We start from the raw sequence: 17,716 nt of genomic DNA on the forward strand, positions 1-17,716 counted from the left end.
GTGTTTTTTGTCCATCGTTAATTTTTCTATAGTTCACTGTTGCTATTAGAGTTTACGTTTTGTCATTTTGTCATTTGGAGGTAGTGAATGGAGCAGCGGACGCTAAACATTGAAGTACCACGTGGGGACAACAGAACATTTCCGACATATTCTTCCGTCTCAGTTCAATAGAGGCGTGACACCAGAACATTTGCGTCTTGCATGGGGACAATGCCATTGGACAGAGAAGAGCGAGAAAATGTTTTTCTTTTTTTAAGGAGGATTATTATGCCTTTAGTCACTCTCCATGTTCAGGAAGACCTTCGGCGTTTGACGAATACCGTTTACACGCATTAATCCACAACGATTCGCGTCAGTGTACTCGACAACTGTGAAATGTGATGAACTCTGATCACTCCACCGTTGTGCGACATCTGCATGCAATGCGGAACATTCAAAAATCTGGTGAATGAGTTGCATACCGTAAGCCAAAACACAAAAATCGTTGGGTGACCATATGTGCATCTCTGCTTGCATCTCGTCAATTCACTCGTGAACAGCAACCGACAATTGCTATCCTCAATTGTTACTCGAGAAGAGAGACTGTGTCTTTACGCCAACATAAAGAAAGGAATGGTTGAGCTCAAACAAAGTAGCAACGCCCCATTCAAAGATCTGCGCGCATCCACAAAAGATAATGTTATGCATCTGATGGAAGAATGACGGTGTGACGTACAAAGAATTGTTTCACCGAGATGTATCACTGCAGAGATTTATTGTTGACAACTAAGACGTGTTGGAGACGCAATCCAAGAACAACGAGCAGGAAGAGTGCGTGAAGCGATGTCACTCCACCATAACGGCCGCCCACATTCTGCTACAGTGACGAAAAACACTGTCAGGAGTTGCGTTGCGAAGTCATTCTGCACCCACGTTATTCACCTGGTCTTGCATCCTCAAATCTTCTGCTTTCTGTCTAACAACCGTCAAGGAACTTCCTTTCCTAACGAAAATGTGCTCAGAACGTGGTTCGACGAACTCTTCGCCTAAAGCCCACGTGCGTTCTACACTCATGGAATCAAAAAGTTATTCCAGCGTTGGAAGACTGTTTTAAGTATAGAAGAAGAATATGCTGTTGAACACTAAGTCTCCATTATGTGTGTCTGTTGTGTTTATTTAACTTTTGTAAAAACGCTACAAGCTTGTGCACCAACACGTAGAATCGATGGTGTCTAATTAGGAACTCGTGATGGTGCAGAGATTGGACTGCATACAGAAAATGAATTGTTTCGCTTGTGTTCGTGTATCCAGTCATAAGCTTTCAGCATTTGCCACAAGGAGACACAAACTATACGGGACTACCATCACTCAAACAAACGTAGATATTTAGCTATATGTGTGTGTGTGTGTGTGTGTGTGTGTGTGTGTGTGTGTGTAAAACGAACGTTAAGTATGCAAACGGTCGTTCGCAGATCGCATGACACAGTTGATAGGAATAACCTGTATGAGGCTGAAATTAAGCTCAGTAGCTCGTGCACGAATCTACCCTGCTATAAAGCAAGTGAGTTTCAGGCTCTCATTATCGTCTCTGTATCTCATTTGACTGGATCTAGTGCGTGGGCCCTGCGCGCAATGGAAACTCATCATCATTAAGCAACACTCTAGAAATGCACCCAGTTACATTTTTTATTTATGGCTCGCCTAGTCATGGGTAAACCGTAGCAATTTAGTGGTTTCAAACTGTAAGTCAACATTGGGAAACGAAGTTTAAATTTTCCACTCAACTGAATAATTGACGGTAAGAGTACAGAAGAATTTTCTTGCAAAAATGCAATAAATTGAACTAAATGACAGTAACCACTACGGGACTTGCATGTAATTGGAAGACTACAGAAAGAAAAGCAAATAAGATTTCCACATCCGGCAGCTCGCAATTTCAACTTAAACGATACCTGTACTAAGTACGACAAATTGGGCGTAAAGGATATATAACGGAGTTAGTTACAAATGAACGGCTAAGAACATAGATTCGATTACCATCTGAGGGAAACTTAGATCGCCAAAGTATAGCAAATAGGCCCCAGTCAGGTTGAGACAAGAAATGGGCGGCAATCGACCAAAATCCAAGCTATCGCCAACCTACCAGCCTGATCCCCAAACTCAACTTGAAGGAGAAAAATGACTCCTGTCGCCAATCTGACAGATGAAAATGTGCCCTCACCTACGTAAGAGCAGGTGAACGCAGCTCAAACCTTCCACTGAGACCATGCAGAAATGTCTGTTACAATTCATTAGGTTGGTACGGATTTCAAACCGTCTCTCCCCTTTGGTTAGCTATACTTGTACCAAGTAGGGTGACAGGGATGATACTTGGATTGGTCACGTCATAATGTTTGTATGGAAAGTAATGAACTCTCGCAAGCCAGGGTAACGGTGGTACATGGAACCTTATGATGTGCAGACAGAAGGCAAATTTCACACTCAAGCACGGTGGGTGAATGCTGTTGTGTCCAGCCCCAGCACGCCTGTGGCAAGCGGATTAGCACCAGGAAGTCACCACAGTGGTAGTTCATGAAACAGAACCTTTTCCACTAAAATAGTCGTCACCCACACAACTCCTATTCCCATTTCAAGGTGAAAGCCTTTTCCAGACGCAGTGGTGAATTGCCGTGCACGCAATCTCACATTCTTCCTGTGAGGAATCGAACAACTTTACCCTCCCACCAATACTACCAACCTCACACAATTACATACTGACTCTTCGTAACAGAGATGAAACCAGATGGTGAAGCGAAATGTGACAGTCATATTACACGAGCCGTAACAGGTGTAATTAGCAGCACACCTGTTGCTGGGATGAAGACTATGCTGAACATAGTCTCATTACATCTTTCAGCTGCAATGGACAAATTGATTGAAGCGTACAGGTCAGAAACTGGCAATCCGTAGGATGTCCCAAGCACCACACTAATATAATGTACGTGGTAAATATAGGAACGCTCGGAGAAATACTGGCCGACTATACAATAGCCTCCACAGCTGCTTCCAGTAACCTTTCAGTGTTATAATTGGAAATAGCAGTAATGGAAGAATGAAACATGACACCGTTCAAGTAAAATAGTTCAATATACTGACAGGTATAAAACAGACCAAGGTATCGGCACAGTGTAAACGGGGCACACATTGGATTAGAGAGTGCAGTCTCTCTAACTACTTAGGTTTTACAAGGATCGTAGCATCTACATTCATTCAGACTGACAGACAGTTCGGAAATGTCTATCAGCTCATGCAAGAAGATCGAAGATCGTCACAGAATGAGGCAAATTCCTAACGAGGCAAAGGGAAAGGAAGAGGGTAAAGCTGCTGTGGATCCTTGATCACTCAGCTATTACTAGTAAATAAAGAGCAGACAGGTTAGCCAGGACTACGGCAAAGACCCAGTTTGTTGGACCATAAACCTGTCATAATTATCACTAAGGTGACGGAATGATAAAATCGAAACTAAGCACCTACATCACACCGCAGCACCTATAAGTTTGGACTAAGAAAAACATGGAAGCTAATGTGCCATAATCATGTTTCAAGAGGAGCTTTGCAATCGTAGCCTTAAACAAGAGTCGGTTTCAATTCTTGATAAACTTAAGAGAACCTGGATATCAAGGCCCGTAGTTTTTACCATTATTTTGAAATTTAATAACTCAAACACTTTAATAAATATTGTAACGAAACTTTAATGAAGTAATTAGGTGTGACCTCTGTGTGAAAAAAAACTAAAAATGTGGATGTTTATTTTTATCTTATGTACTGCATTACGTGTAGTTTTTACTTTAGGTACAAGTATCTCCATACTATTCAAAACAAAATGTCAAAACAGACTATTCTTTTAATTAGTAACTTGCTGGAACAGTAAACTAGTGATATTTACCAATTTGTTGTTTTGTGATTAAAAAAAAGTTTTTAGAAGTTAATTTTTTCTCCTCATAATTTAATAACATATGACATGCTCCAGAGCAAAATATTAAACACATTGTTGAATAATGTGGTTCACTGTGTAGGCAAGCACTGTATTATTATCAATGCAAAATATTGATCTTGCAACTTGAATACTGGATGAGATATGGGATTAAAAATTTTCATGTCGATTTCTTCTCAATGATAAAGTCTAAACAGCTTCATGATCTTGTTGCTTCTGAGTGTCCTTTTCAACATCTTAAGTTTTTTGTATTTCCTTTGCTATTCTGGTCTCGTTTTCCATGCTTTCAGCAGCTTTTTCAGCTTCAACAGCTTGATGCTTGTCCACTTGTAGCAGCCTACTCTTCACGCTGTCCAGATTTTTTATGCCTGTCTGCTCACAATTTTTAGTATGCTTGTTACACGACCCTTAAAACGTATTATGACTTTCATCACAACAATCTGAAAAGCTGACATGCCAACAAAAACAGTTTTTGGTAAGTGTTTCAAACGCAAATATTGAATCATTCATTCGGATTCTGTGTTTTGCCATGTAAATATTTTTCCAGTAGTTTATATTCTGAATTATCTCGATGCATTGTCTTTAGTTCTAGCGTTACAGTATCTAGCGTAGGACGTGCGTGTGTATGTTTGCGTCCATTTGGTTCACATCTCTTATTCTTCCACCATAGGAGTCAGAGGCACAGGCCATGCTGTGATGCTCGTCTGTGGATATTCTGTGCAACAGAGTTGCCTAAATTGGCTTTCTCGTCTCATTGACAGTTTAGCTGTCTCTCCTGATGTATAGACCATAATAATCTTTGAGGTCTTCTATTTCTGATTTGATGAGTCATGTCTTTGCAGCGTTTAGTAAGTCTGGACCCCAGTCTCTTCTGCACATGTCCTACAGATTCCATTTTTAATGTCCGCTTGACCACATGTTTAGCAGCCACAATATCATTAAAGCATTTAGAGTCACGGCCACCCAGGCAGTGAATGTATTGCATACTACGTCTACAAAATGACGTGAGGCTGCCCTCTTCCTTTCCATACCACAACTGGAATATTCAACTTTGTCACATTTGCGTTCATTTACCTTATTGGCAATATTCTGTCGACATTCACAGTCCATTGCCTTGCCTGAATCTACACAGGTAGCTGCGACAACTCCATTCCGCGATGTACGGCCTCTTTTCTGCCAGGAGCCGTCCAATGCGGCAACAATGTCAGTAAACTGATAAATATCTACAGTTTCTTTCGCTGCCCTCTGCACAGATGCTTCACTGACTTCTGTTAGGGCATTATGAAAACGTTTATAACACCTCTGAAATGTGGCAGCTAGTGGTGAGAGATCCATCCTAGCACAGAATATCTGGGCTGCTTTCCTTCCGTTCCCAATACATGTCGTGGCATAAGAAAGACGAATATTCAATTCACTCTATTTTGTGAATGTTACAGAATGTACGGAAGATGTCAGGTTACATTTAGTTATTTGACACACTTCACATATCACTAAAATTTTGCTTGATAGGCCTCTTCTCTTACTTACGTCCTCACTAAACGTAATGGATTATCCGCTATTACAGTATTTACATTTAGCAACAGACAAAAGCAATTTCGAAAGCTTACACTTACTAATTGTTTTAACTATTTACAACACCAACATCTTGTTCATTTTCCGTAAGGTGTTCCAACTTGAATATTGCAGAACTGCCAAGCAACCTTCCGGGCCTAACCTTACTTCGCTGCAGCATAACAATGTCTTCATTTCTACCATTTCCAACAACATGTTTGTGTTGGTTACGTAACATTTACGGCTGAAGCTAAAATTCTTTGTTTTTGGCATTTTTCAACGTAAAAAATTCGTTGAAATACGCAGGCACATCAAGTTTACAACACTAACCCATGGAGAAACATAAGTAATCTTATGTGATCTACTTGTATCGATAGCAATAGCGATACGTTCTTCAAGGATGTCACGGAAACGAGTTGCTATGGAAATATCGGAGCGAAGATTAAATAACGTCACGTTGTAGGAAAGGTTTTGTGCTTGACAGTAGAGTGACAGTTAGGAATTCATGCGCTGCATCTGCTTTATAAACCAATTAAAACACGAAAATGACGAGGCAGTAAACATAAAGTATAAAGTTTCAGAAACAGAACGAATCACAGAATTTTATTAAGTAAAAAAAGGTTTCCATTTTTTGGGCCCTCATGAGGTCCTTATCGCCTTAGTGACTGGTCCTGGGAGGTTCAAGGAACATCTATACATGATGACAATAGAGATAGAAACTCGTATGAGTAGGCTATATGGTGCAGGAGATGTCGCTGCGCCCAATAACAGAAAATATTTGGGTCACTAATTCCTGCAAGGATTGTGTCTTACAAAGGCTTCCCTCCTCCCCCCTCCCCATGATCCACAGTACAGCTTCCTTCCTGCTGTTTTTTTCTACACTTTTTGCAAATGTTGTAAATCTGTAAGTAGTATTAATAAACATGAATTGTTATTGAAAAAATATTATCTGTACCACCTAAATTTATGAAAAATACTGCACACAATAAACTGAGATGTATAATGGTAGTAAATAAGTTACTAACTGAATAAAGTTTCTAGAAAGTAGAAAATACAACAAAATCTATAACATATTACTTTTCGGCAGCTACTATCCATCGGCTTTAGTAGAATGTACAATAACAAACAAATTTTATTTGTTCGATATGAGTTATCAATTGGAACTAAAAGAAAAAGGATTAAAATTAAGAACTGAGAAAATATCCGTCTCCATGAAATGTGTTTTCATTACAATATTACCTTCCATTTCCTTACTTTGTGTGACGAACTCATTAATCATGTCACTTAAGTTTGTCTACTATGCCGTATTCTATCGACACCTGCTAAATCTGAGATTCTCCTTTCATCCATGTTTCACCTCAGGTAGCGATTGTGTCTGAAATAATAAGAAATGCATAGTATGTTAATCACCATTCTTCAAAGATAAAACTTCGTGTTTTCGTCAGGAACAGAAATACTCACCCGAAAGGCGTCGGCAACAAAACTTTCATTCGACCTTTTCCTGAGCGCTGATCGGTTGTTTTGGAACCTTAACGAATCGGGTTAACGTAGAGACGCGAAAGAGCTGCACGATTTGTCATGGGTGTGTGTAACTCGGCGTGGGTGCACCACAGAAATGATCAACATGGAAGACTTTACAAGACAGACGTCGTGCGTCGCAGAGAGCCTTACTCGATGCAAAACGAGTCAAGGCACTTTCTTCCTCCAACAAGCGTGTTGTGCGATGAGCACAATTTTAAAATTTTAGAAATTCTGGCCCATACGGATCTGTACAGACTTCGATCCTTCACGTGCAGCACAGACGAGTGGAAATGGAAAGAAAGACACTAATACGTGTGCACAATGCACCTTCCATCGAAGACCGTACTTCGAGACACTATCTGATCAAAGCATCCTGGCACCCACATGTAATATGGATGGCACTAGAGGTGGACCCCTCCCCTGTATAAAAGGATGGAGGGAGGAGCTATTGTGTTGTCAACAGGGAAGCAACATCACCACAAAGGATGGAGGGAGGGGGTATTGTGTTGTCAGCAGGGAAGCAACATCACCACAAAAGATGAAGGGAGGGGGTATTGTGTTGTTAGCAGGGAAGCAACATCACCACAATGGCTCGGTCAGAACAGCTAAGCTCACTGAATTCGAACGTGGACTAGACACTGGTTGCCATCACAGTAACAAATCCACCAGGGACATCTTAGCCCTTTTAAAGCTGCCCAAGGCAACTGTTGGTGGTGTGATTCTGAAGTGGCAGCTTGGATGAACAATCAGAGCTAAACCAAAACCGGGAAGACCTCGAATACTAATGGACAGCCACAGTCGAACATTGTGGAGGGTGGTTGTAAAATATCGTATGAAATTAGCTGAAGGAGTCACTTGCGAGTTTCAAAGTGTTGCCGGAAATTCAGCTTGCTCAGTAACTACGCGTAGGGAGCTAAAAAGACGGGGAAGGATGGTCGAGCAGGTCCTCATGAGCCACGCACTTCTGTATCAGCACCAAAACGACGCTCGAGGCGGTGCAACGACTGGCGCCATTGGGCGGCGGATGACAAGAAACGAGGGATTTGGAGTGACGAATTACGCTTTTCCCTGTGGCAGTCGGATGGAAGCGCCTGGGTTTGGTGAATACCTGAAGAGAGTTGCTTGCCCTCATGTGTAGCGTCAACATTGAAGTACGTGGGAGGTGGGGTTGACGGTATGGAGGTGTTTCTCGTGGAGATTGTTACCCCCTTTTTGCGCTTAATAAAACGCATGGAAGGGCGCGGACACATCTTTACAGTATTATGTATGGCTTACAGTAGAGGAACAGTTCTGAGGCGATGATGAGTGTATATGCATGAAAATGCGCCCTGTGATAAAGCAGTGTAAGACGTCTTGGTCTCCTGACCTTCATTGCTTACATATTCCGCCCTCACAATCATATTCCGCACATCAAGACGCTTCATTCGAACCCAAACTCGATAAGATAAATTCAATGTAGTATGAAGTCATGTAAACGATATGCAAATACCTAGTTATTCGCAAATGCGCTCCGAGATTGAAATACTCGAGGCTGGCGTACACACACACACACACACACACACACACACACACACACATTCTAGACACGACAGTCACAGGGGCTTTGAGTTCGGGAGTTTCAGAGATTTTCACAGGGAGACAGGAAACGCCAAACGCCGATGCTACAGATTTCCGGATTGGTCGCCTTAAACGAAACGTCATTCTCCCGTTTTAGAAGAGCAATGCTGATTGGCAGACGATATACCTGACGCCTTGAGCTGAAGGAGTAATGGAAGAGACCGAAAGATATACCCCTTCACGTTTGGCGTGGAGAGGGGCTGTTCCGTTGTCGCTCTTGGAGCGAGAACACGTAACGAGAGCGTGCGCGCTCGTACGTGTACTCAGAGATCGAGGAACAAGTCTCTCTTCACTACTTCACTGGGAGAGCACCTCTGTCGAGAGCGAATCGAAGTGCGACTCTATGTTGAGTCCTTGCAATTAAGCGTTTTCCACTGTTTTGGCCGCCACACTTATTGTGCGGTGTGAACGGACAGAGTTATAGTTAAACGCCTGCGAGCGAATATTTGAGTGGCATCGTGGTGGACTGGTTATCTGACCGGTGTACCACGCCAATAGACTAGGGGCGAATAGGAGTCCTTGACTTCATCAAGGCGTAGGGAGAGTTTGATTGGCGAAGGTCAATCCAGATAGAACGAGAGTTATCTTATTTGTCAGCAGCGAGCGGCGCAGACAGCAGCCATCGCAGCTTACGGTATTGTGCGCTACAGCTCTTGCGAGCCCCATATTTCCTCCACAACAGTACACTTCACTACATTTCACACCCGACGGCCTCGACCGTACCTAGCAACATTCTAACGGATAATTATTCAAGTCGAGTAGGCACGGCTCTCAGCCATTCTGCCAAGTCAATAACAATCTTAAACTTTGTGTAGAAATTTTATTTGCGAATCCTATCCTTATGAGGTAACTTCACATTCCGAAAAGAACCCAGAAATAACGTGTTCAATTGATAACTAAAAGTGCCATTGTGATTTCTCAGATTTTTTGCAAAATACATAACTTTCGTTAGTTTAATGTTTTTCTTATACTAACTAGCACTACTCCAGTACCCAAGTATCCCACTAGTTACGTAAGAAATTTCGTGAATTTTTGTGTCATTTCCTTACAGCGGACGACTCCAGAAGATATTTATTGCTGAAAGTTTTTCAGGCATTTCTCTTTAGAACGTTAGGAGCGTCTGTCTGACTTCTGTAGTAGTGTGGGGGTGGAAATTGCATCTTGCAGGAGCCACAGGGTAAAGGGTACATCTCAGATTAATCCGTTGCGCAGAATGACAGAATAGCAACCACACGCTCACAGCAGCTTCTGTGAGGCAATGGTTTACGGACAATGGTGTTCCTGAAATGGGCTGGCCTACTCCGAGCCCCCGCCTAAACCCATTGTACTAACTTTGTGATGAGTCACAACGTCGGCTTCGTTCCAGACCATAGAGTCTATCACCACTTTCTGTTCTTGAGCCTAAGTGGTCTGCCAATCCTGCACAGACATTCAGACACCTCATCTAAAGGGACCCCATCAGAGTTCAAGCCGTCATAAAGCCAAAGGGTGGTCACACCCTACGTAAACTAATTCTAATAGGTGTCTGGACACTTTCTATGAGACGGTGTAGACGTAGATTCTACTTTAACAGTCCAGTCGGACTGGCAAGTAAGAGCCTACCCATCACATTTAAAGGGACAATGCCAGAGTGAGACTTCTGCCGGTCTCTTTTCCTTGTCACTCCCGGCTAGTACGCTGGGCCTCACCCCAGAGGAGCAGACGCAGTCAACAAGACCTTTCCCAAACGTTTCGGTAGACCTTGCCAATGGTGCCAGCGGGTATGGGAATAAACGAGATAAAGGCTTGCATTGGAAGTTCAAGTCTCTGAGACCATGTTACGTAGATGGAGACACCTGTGAGCACACAGGTGTGAGAAGGACAAATAGAACATACTCAGATCCCTCATTCAGCGTTAGAGCTCTCAGGAACAGGTACTCCAATGAGGGTGGAAAATTTGCACACTCACAGCATGGATACTTCACACAAATAGCTTTTGTTTTTTCAAGTCCCTCAACAAACCAATCGCAACACTCTTTGTAAGAAACCATTAATACACTGAAGTGCCAAAGAAACCGCTACAGACATTCGTATTCAAATACAGAGATATCTGAAAAGGCAGAATACGGCGCTGCGGTCAGCAACGTCTATATAAGAGAACAAGTTCAAATGGTTCAAATGGCTCTGAGCACTATGGGACTTAACTGCTGTGGTCATCAGTCCCCTAGAACTTAGAACTACTTAAACCTAACTAACCTAAGGACGTCACACACATCCATGCCAGAGGCAGAATTCGAACCTGCGACCGTAGCGGCCGCGCGGTTCTAGACTGTAGCGCCTAGAACCGCTCGGCCACTCCGGCCGGCAAGAGAACAAGTGTCTCGCGCAGTTGTTAGCTCGGTTACTGCTGTTACAATGACAGGTTATCAAGATTTATGTGAGTTTGAACGTGGTGTTATAGTCGGCGCACGGGAGGTGGGACACAGCATCTCCGAGGTAGTGATGAAATGAGCATTTTCCCGCACGACCATTTCACGAGTGTACCGTGAATAACAGGAATGCGGTAAAACATCAAATCACCGACATCGCTGCGGCCGGAAAAAGATCCTGTAAGACCGGAATCATCGACAATGAAAAGAACCGTTCAACGTGGCAGAAGTGCAACCGTTCCGCAAATTGCTGCAGATTTGAGTGCTGGGCGATCAACAAATGTCAGCGAGCGAACCATTCAACGACACATCATAGATATGGGCTTTCGGAGCCGAAGACTCATTCGTGTATCCTTGATGACTGCTCGACACAAAGCTTTACGCATCTCCTGGGCCTGTCAACACCGACATTGGACTGCTGATGACTGGAAACATGTGCTTGGCCGGACGAGGCTCGTTTCAAATTGTGCTTAGACGATGTACGTGTGTACGGATATTGAGGCAATCTCATGAACCCATGGACCCTGTATGTCATCAGGGGACTCTTCAAGCTGGTAGAGGCTCTGTAACGGTGTAGGACGTGAGCAGTTGGAGTGATGTGGGACCCCTGATACGTCTAGGTACGCCTCTGACAGGTAGACGTACTTAAGCATCCTGTCTGATTACCTGCGTCTAGTCATGTGCATTTTTCACTCCGACGGATTCTGGCAATTCCAGCAGCGCAATGCGACACCCCACACATCCAGAGTTCCTACAGAGTGGCTCCAGCAGCACTCTTCCGAGTTTAAACGCTTCCGCCGGCGACCAAACTCTCCAGACATGAATATTATTGAGCATACCTGGGATGCCTTGCAACGTGGTGTTCAGTAGAGATCTCCACCCCTCGTACTCGTACGGATTTATGGACACCCCTGTAGGATTCATGAAGTCACTTGCCTCCAGCACTACCTCAGACATAAGTGAGTCCATGTCACGTCGTGTTACGGCACTTCTGCGTGCTCGCGGGGCCGTACACGATGTTAGGCAGGTGTACCAGTTTCTTTGGCTCTTCAGTGTATTATAAAAATGAGTTTGTTGCAGCCATTAACACATATATATTGGCACACGTTGATGAGGAGAATTAACGAGAAATCTTCGTAAATAGGAGTACTGAAGAAGACAACACTACCAGTTATCATTAGGTTCTTTAGCATCATTAAATGAATCCAATTAGCCATTAGACACCATTAACTTCACAAACGACACAGGGTATAGGGGGCTATTAGAATAATTTCAAATTCCATCAAATTTTTCTGGAGAATTGTTAACAAAATTTTCGTTTTAGACATATTGTAATACTTCTATAGGTATACCCGTCCTACTGATCAAAGACGGTTCTACACGATTGCCAAATATTAACGTCATGCCATTATTCGATGTACCTTCCAGATGGGACAAAAGTGCATTTCGGTGGGGCTATTTGGACAGTGGTCAGTACTATTTGAGTAAAGTAAATTCTGGAAGCTTAGCTGAAAATATGCTAATTTCTATTTAATACTCATTACCTGTAACAATACAATAATAATTACAAAAATAATTTGACTTCAGTGGAAAGTACCCTGTGTGAAATGTTTCTGTTCTAGTAAGTCGCCTGCAGCGTCTACAGAAAAACTGCTTACGACTTCTGGCACCGTCACTGTACTCATGAAACCAGACGGTACGCTTTTGGCATTGTGTCCATTCACGTTTGTCTGCATCTGTAAAACGTTACCATTTCCCCTTGCAGAGTCCACATTTCCATTCCATCGCCTCACTTTCAGACTCATATAGAGGTACAAGTCCGTCGACCCTATAATCTGATTCGATATCTAAAACTTTCCTTTTAATCTGGTTAGCTGTCTACTTGAACAGGCCAACATTAGGTCTCTTACTGGTACCGGCAAGTCTTTTTCCGTCACCATTAACTTCAGAAGCATCGGTAGGCCACACTCCTCCTCTGCCCTCACTACAGCAATGCCCTCTGGAGATGATGTTCGACGAGCGCTTCGTACAGCTCTGGAGGTTTTTCTTTCAGGTTGTTTCTGTGGAAAAGGAAGGATAATCGGAGTCGAATGTTGTGGGGTATATGTTGAACTACCGATTGTTGCACCATTTTCTGTGGTAATTTCCGTGTTTGCTCTTAGAGTTTCAAAAGGAGCAAACACACAATCCTAAACCCATCTAGGTTAAATTGGTAGATCCTGTACAGAAACATTCACTTACAGCTAAGCGGACTGGAGCACATGACATCCATGGTTCGCAGAATATCTCAATGAAATGAAATTCGCCCATCTTGATGTTGGGATTTCTTTGCAGCAATTTGTTTCCATCTCAAAGTAATATGTTTTGAGGATCTTGAAAATACATCTGACCAAGAGGTATAGCACATAGTTAGTGTGGCAGTTAACAGAACATTTCGATGTCATTCCAGTGCTGATAGTGAAGAATGTGACAGACGCCCATCCAAAATAAGAAGTACTCTTCCTGGAACTCGAAAACGTTTGGGCCATTTCAAAGATATTTCCTCATTTATCCATCCACTTTCACTTATGCATGAAATGGACCCATTGTGCATGTTAACTATCAGCTCCGACCTGTGTCAGTGGCCCCTGAAGATAACAAGTGGTATTAAATATGCACCTGCTGCGTTGCATCAAGCAATAACCCCAACGTTCTCACCTCTTTCAGCGCTGGTTAAAGAAAGGACCTCTTTTGTTATTTTCTTCGCATTGTCTTTCCGCAGTGTATTGTTGAGTGGTTGGTTAGTTTATTTGGGGGAGGGGACAAAACAACGAGATCATCGGTCCCATAGGCTTAGGGAAAGATGGGGAAGGAAGTAGGCTGTCCCTTTCAAAGGAACCATCCCGTGGTGGTTGTTGGGATGTTTAAGGCGGACTAAACAGCGAAGGTCATCAGTCCCCCATTCCAAAAACAGGCGAGCCGAAAATAGGCGAAGCAGGTAAAAACCAAAGAGGGGAGGAGACCCCCCCCCAGGCGCTATAACAACACAAATGCAGCAACAAACACTACAGACAAGAAGAGTACAGATGAACACCAGACGGAAAGAAACAGAAGAAAAGAAGATGGCCGGAGACTGATTGACTGACCACGAGAACAAAAAAAGGGAAAGAGTCAACCATCCGACGACACACCAAAACAGCAACAAATATTGAGAGACGCGAGGACAAAAGACACAGAAAGGGAAAGGTGCAGGACCTCCCTAAATGGAACCATAAAAAGGACTACCACGGATGAAATTTAAAACGTCATCAGCCACGGAGGCATCGTCACATAAAACCAAAGGCAAAGTGCCCGGGAGATTAAAAGACTGCTGGAGGTTGCGCAGTCGGGGACACTCCAAAAAAATGTGGGCGGCAATCAGCCGGGACCCACACCGACACAGGGGGTGGATCCTCCTGACGCAAAAGATGACCGTGCGTCAGGTAGGTATGGCCGATGCGCAGCCGACACAGGATGACAGAGTCCCTGCGAGAAGCCCGCAGGGAGGAGCGCCACACATCGGTCGTCTCCTTGACAGCCCGCAGTTTATTCGGGGATGTCATGCCACGCCACTCAGCAGTCCACATCCCAAGTACCTTACGGCGCAACACCAGCTGCTGATCGCGAGCCGTGAGGCCGATCTCCAAAGCTGGGGTGTCGATCGCCCCTTTGGCCAGCCTGTCAACACGTTCGTTCCCCTGGATGCCAACGTGACCTGGCGTCCAAACAAAGACCACCGAACGACGAGAACGGGTAATGGCGGAAACAGACTCCTGAATAGAGGACACCAGAGGAGAAGAGGTATAGCAGTGGTCGATCGCCTGGGGGCTGCTCAGGGAGTCACTGCAGATGACGATGTACCTACCTGAACAGAAACGCATATGCTCAAGACCGCGCAAGATGGCCACCAGCTCTGCAGTAAAAATACTGCAGCCAGCCGGCAAGGAGCGCTGCTCAACATGGCAGCGTGAGCAAAAGCGTAGGCAGTGCGACCATCAACCAGGGAACCATCAGTGTAGACAGTCTCACAGCCCGAAAATGAGGCGAGGAGCGCAAGAAAACGGCGACGGAGGGCCACAGGCGGAACCGAGTCCTTGGGTCCCTGTGCCAAGTCCAGATGGACAGACGGCTGGGGCAAACACCAGGGAGGCGTAGGTGCACGGACTCGGAAGGGAGGCAGAAGAGGGAATGACCCCAGTTCCGACAGCAGGGCCTGGGCGCGGACAGCTATGGAATGCCCAGACCTAGGTCGCCGTTCGGGCAGATGGAGGACCATGGCAGGGAAAAGCAGGCGACGATTGGGATGGCCCGGCGAGCAATGCACGTGGACAGCATAGTCGGCGAGCAGTCGATGGCGGAGAATCCGCAGTGGGGGAACCCCGGCCTCCACCAGTAGACTATCCACGGGGCTCATACGAAAAGCGCCAGTTGCAAGCCGAAACCCACAGTGGTGTATGGGGTCTAACAACGTCAACACGGAGGGTGATGCAGACCCATAGGCCAGGCTCCCATAATCAAGCCTGGACTGCACAAGGGCCCTGTACAATAGCAACAGCGTGCAGCGATCCGCACCCCAAGATGTGTGGCTCAGGCAGCGGAGGGCGTTGAGGTGCTGCCAGCACTTTTGCTTCAGCTGAGTAGTATGAGGAAACCATGTGAGCCGGGCATCAAATACGAGTCCTAAGAAGCGGCATGTGTCCACCACTTCAAGCAGGTGGCTGTTGAGGTAAAGTTCAGGATGAGGGTGGACCGTCCGACGCCTGCAGAAGTGCATAACTCGAGTCTTGGCTGCAGAGAACTGAAAACCATGAGTCCGAGCCCATGATGCTGCCCTGCAAACGGCTACTTGCAGCCTGCGTTCGGCGACTCCCGTAGTCGTGGAGCTAAAGGAGATGCAGAAGTCGTCGGCATACAAAGAAGGAGACACCAACGACCCCACAGCTGCAGCCAGACCAGTAATGGCCACTAGAAATAAGGAGACGCTCAACACCGAGCCCTGCGGGACCCCATTTTCCTGTGTATAAGAGGAACTAGAGGTGGCACCGACTTGCACTCGGAAAGAGTGGCGCAATAGAAAGGTGTCATACGCCTTCCGCAGGTCAAAAAAGATAGCAACGAGATGCTGACGTCGGGCAAAGGCCGTACGGATAGCGGATTCCAGCCGCACCAAATTGTCCGCTGCAGACCGGCCCCAACGGAAGCCACCTTGGGATGGAGCGAGGAGACTGCGCGACTCAAGGACCCAACACAAACGCCGCCCCACCATACATTCGAGCAATTTGCACAAAACGTTGGTGAGGGTAATGGGACGATAGCTGTCCACCGCCAGTGGGTCCGCACCGCGCTTCAAGATCGGGACAATAAGACCCTCTCGCCATTGCGACGGGAACACGCCCTCACTCCAAATGCGGTTAAAGATGGTGAGGATGTGTCTCTGGCAGTCCCTGGAGAGATGCTTCAGCATCTGCACATGGATGCAGTCTGGTCCTGGTGCTGTATCAGGGAAATCGGCGAGGGCAGCGAGGAATTCCCTCTCGCTGAAAGGAGCATTGTATTTTTCAGAACGACGCATGTGGAATGATAACGGCGTCTGCTCGGCTCGCTCCTTTAGAGTGTGAAAGGCGGGGGGACAACTTGCAGTCGCAGAGCTCTTAGCAAAGTGCGCAGCAAGGCGTTCAGCAATGGCGGCAGCGTCCGTGCAGACAGCGCCGTCCAAGGAGATCTCAGGGACACCCATAAGGGTCTGGTATCCATAAATCCGGCGGATCCGGGACCACACGAGCCAGGGGGAGGACCAAGGATGAGACATACCTCTCCCAGCACTCCTGCTTATGCCATGCAATAAGACGATGGGCCAAGGCATGGAGCCTCTTAAAGGCGATGAGGGTCTCTAGAGACGGGTGCCGCCTATGACGCTGGAGGGCCCGCCTACGGCCGCGAATAGCCGCAGCAATCTCCGGCGACCACCAGGGTACAGCCTTCCTCTGAGGGCGTCCAGAAGAGCGGGGGATGGCAGCCTCTGCCGCCGAAATGATTGGCGTGGTTAAGACACGGACCACCTCGTCAATGTCACCCTGTGGGGGAGACTCGATGGTTGCAGCGGAAGTAAAAGCCAGCCAGTCAGCCCTGTGGAGAGCCCAGCGTGGTAGGCGCCCAGAAGAATGACACTGGGGCAGTGACAAATAGATGGGAAAATGGTCACTACCACACAGGTCAGGATGCACTCTCCAGTGGAGGGACGGGACAAGTCCGGGGCTGCAAAGAGAGAGATCGATGGCCGAGAACGAGCCATGGGCCACAGTGAAATGCGTGGGAGCACCTTGTTCAAGAGGCTAAGGTCGAGCTGAGCCAACAAATGCTCCACGGCACGACCGCGGTCATCGGAGACAGTCCCACCCCATAGAGGGTTGTGGGCATTGAAATCGCCCAGTAACAAGTAAGGTGGCGGCAATTGAGCCAGCAGCGCAGCCAGCTCATGCTGTGTGACATCACCATCTGGTGGAAGGTAAAGACTGCGGACAGTAATAGCCTGTGGCGTCCACACCCTAACAGCGACAGCCTCTAAATCCGTTTGTAGAGGGACAGACTCGCTGTGAAGAGAGTTAAGGACATAGATGCAGACGCCACCAGACACCCCTGCATAAGCTGC

The 17,716-nt window shown here is 45.8% G+C and overlaps 1 long non-coding RNA gene across 2 annotated transcripts in view; it reads right to left on the minus strand.

Moving 5' to 3' along the window:
- Positions 1–17,716, minus strand: part of LOC124803057 — a 1,523,538-nt gene that overhangs the window by 1,092,794 nt on the left and 413,028 nt on the right. The gene's annotated exons all lie outside the window — the stretch shown is intronic.

This window comes from Schistocerca piceifrons, chromosome 6, assembly GCF_021461385.2.
Source record: "Schistocerca piceifrons isolate TAMUIC-IGC-003096 chromosome 6, iqSchPice1.1, whole genome shotgun sequence".
Taxonomy (NCBI): Eukaryota; Metazoa; Arthropoda; class Insecta; order Orthoptera; family Acrididae; genus Schistocerca; species Schistocerca piceifrons.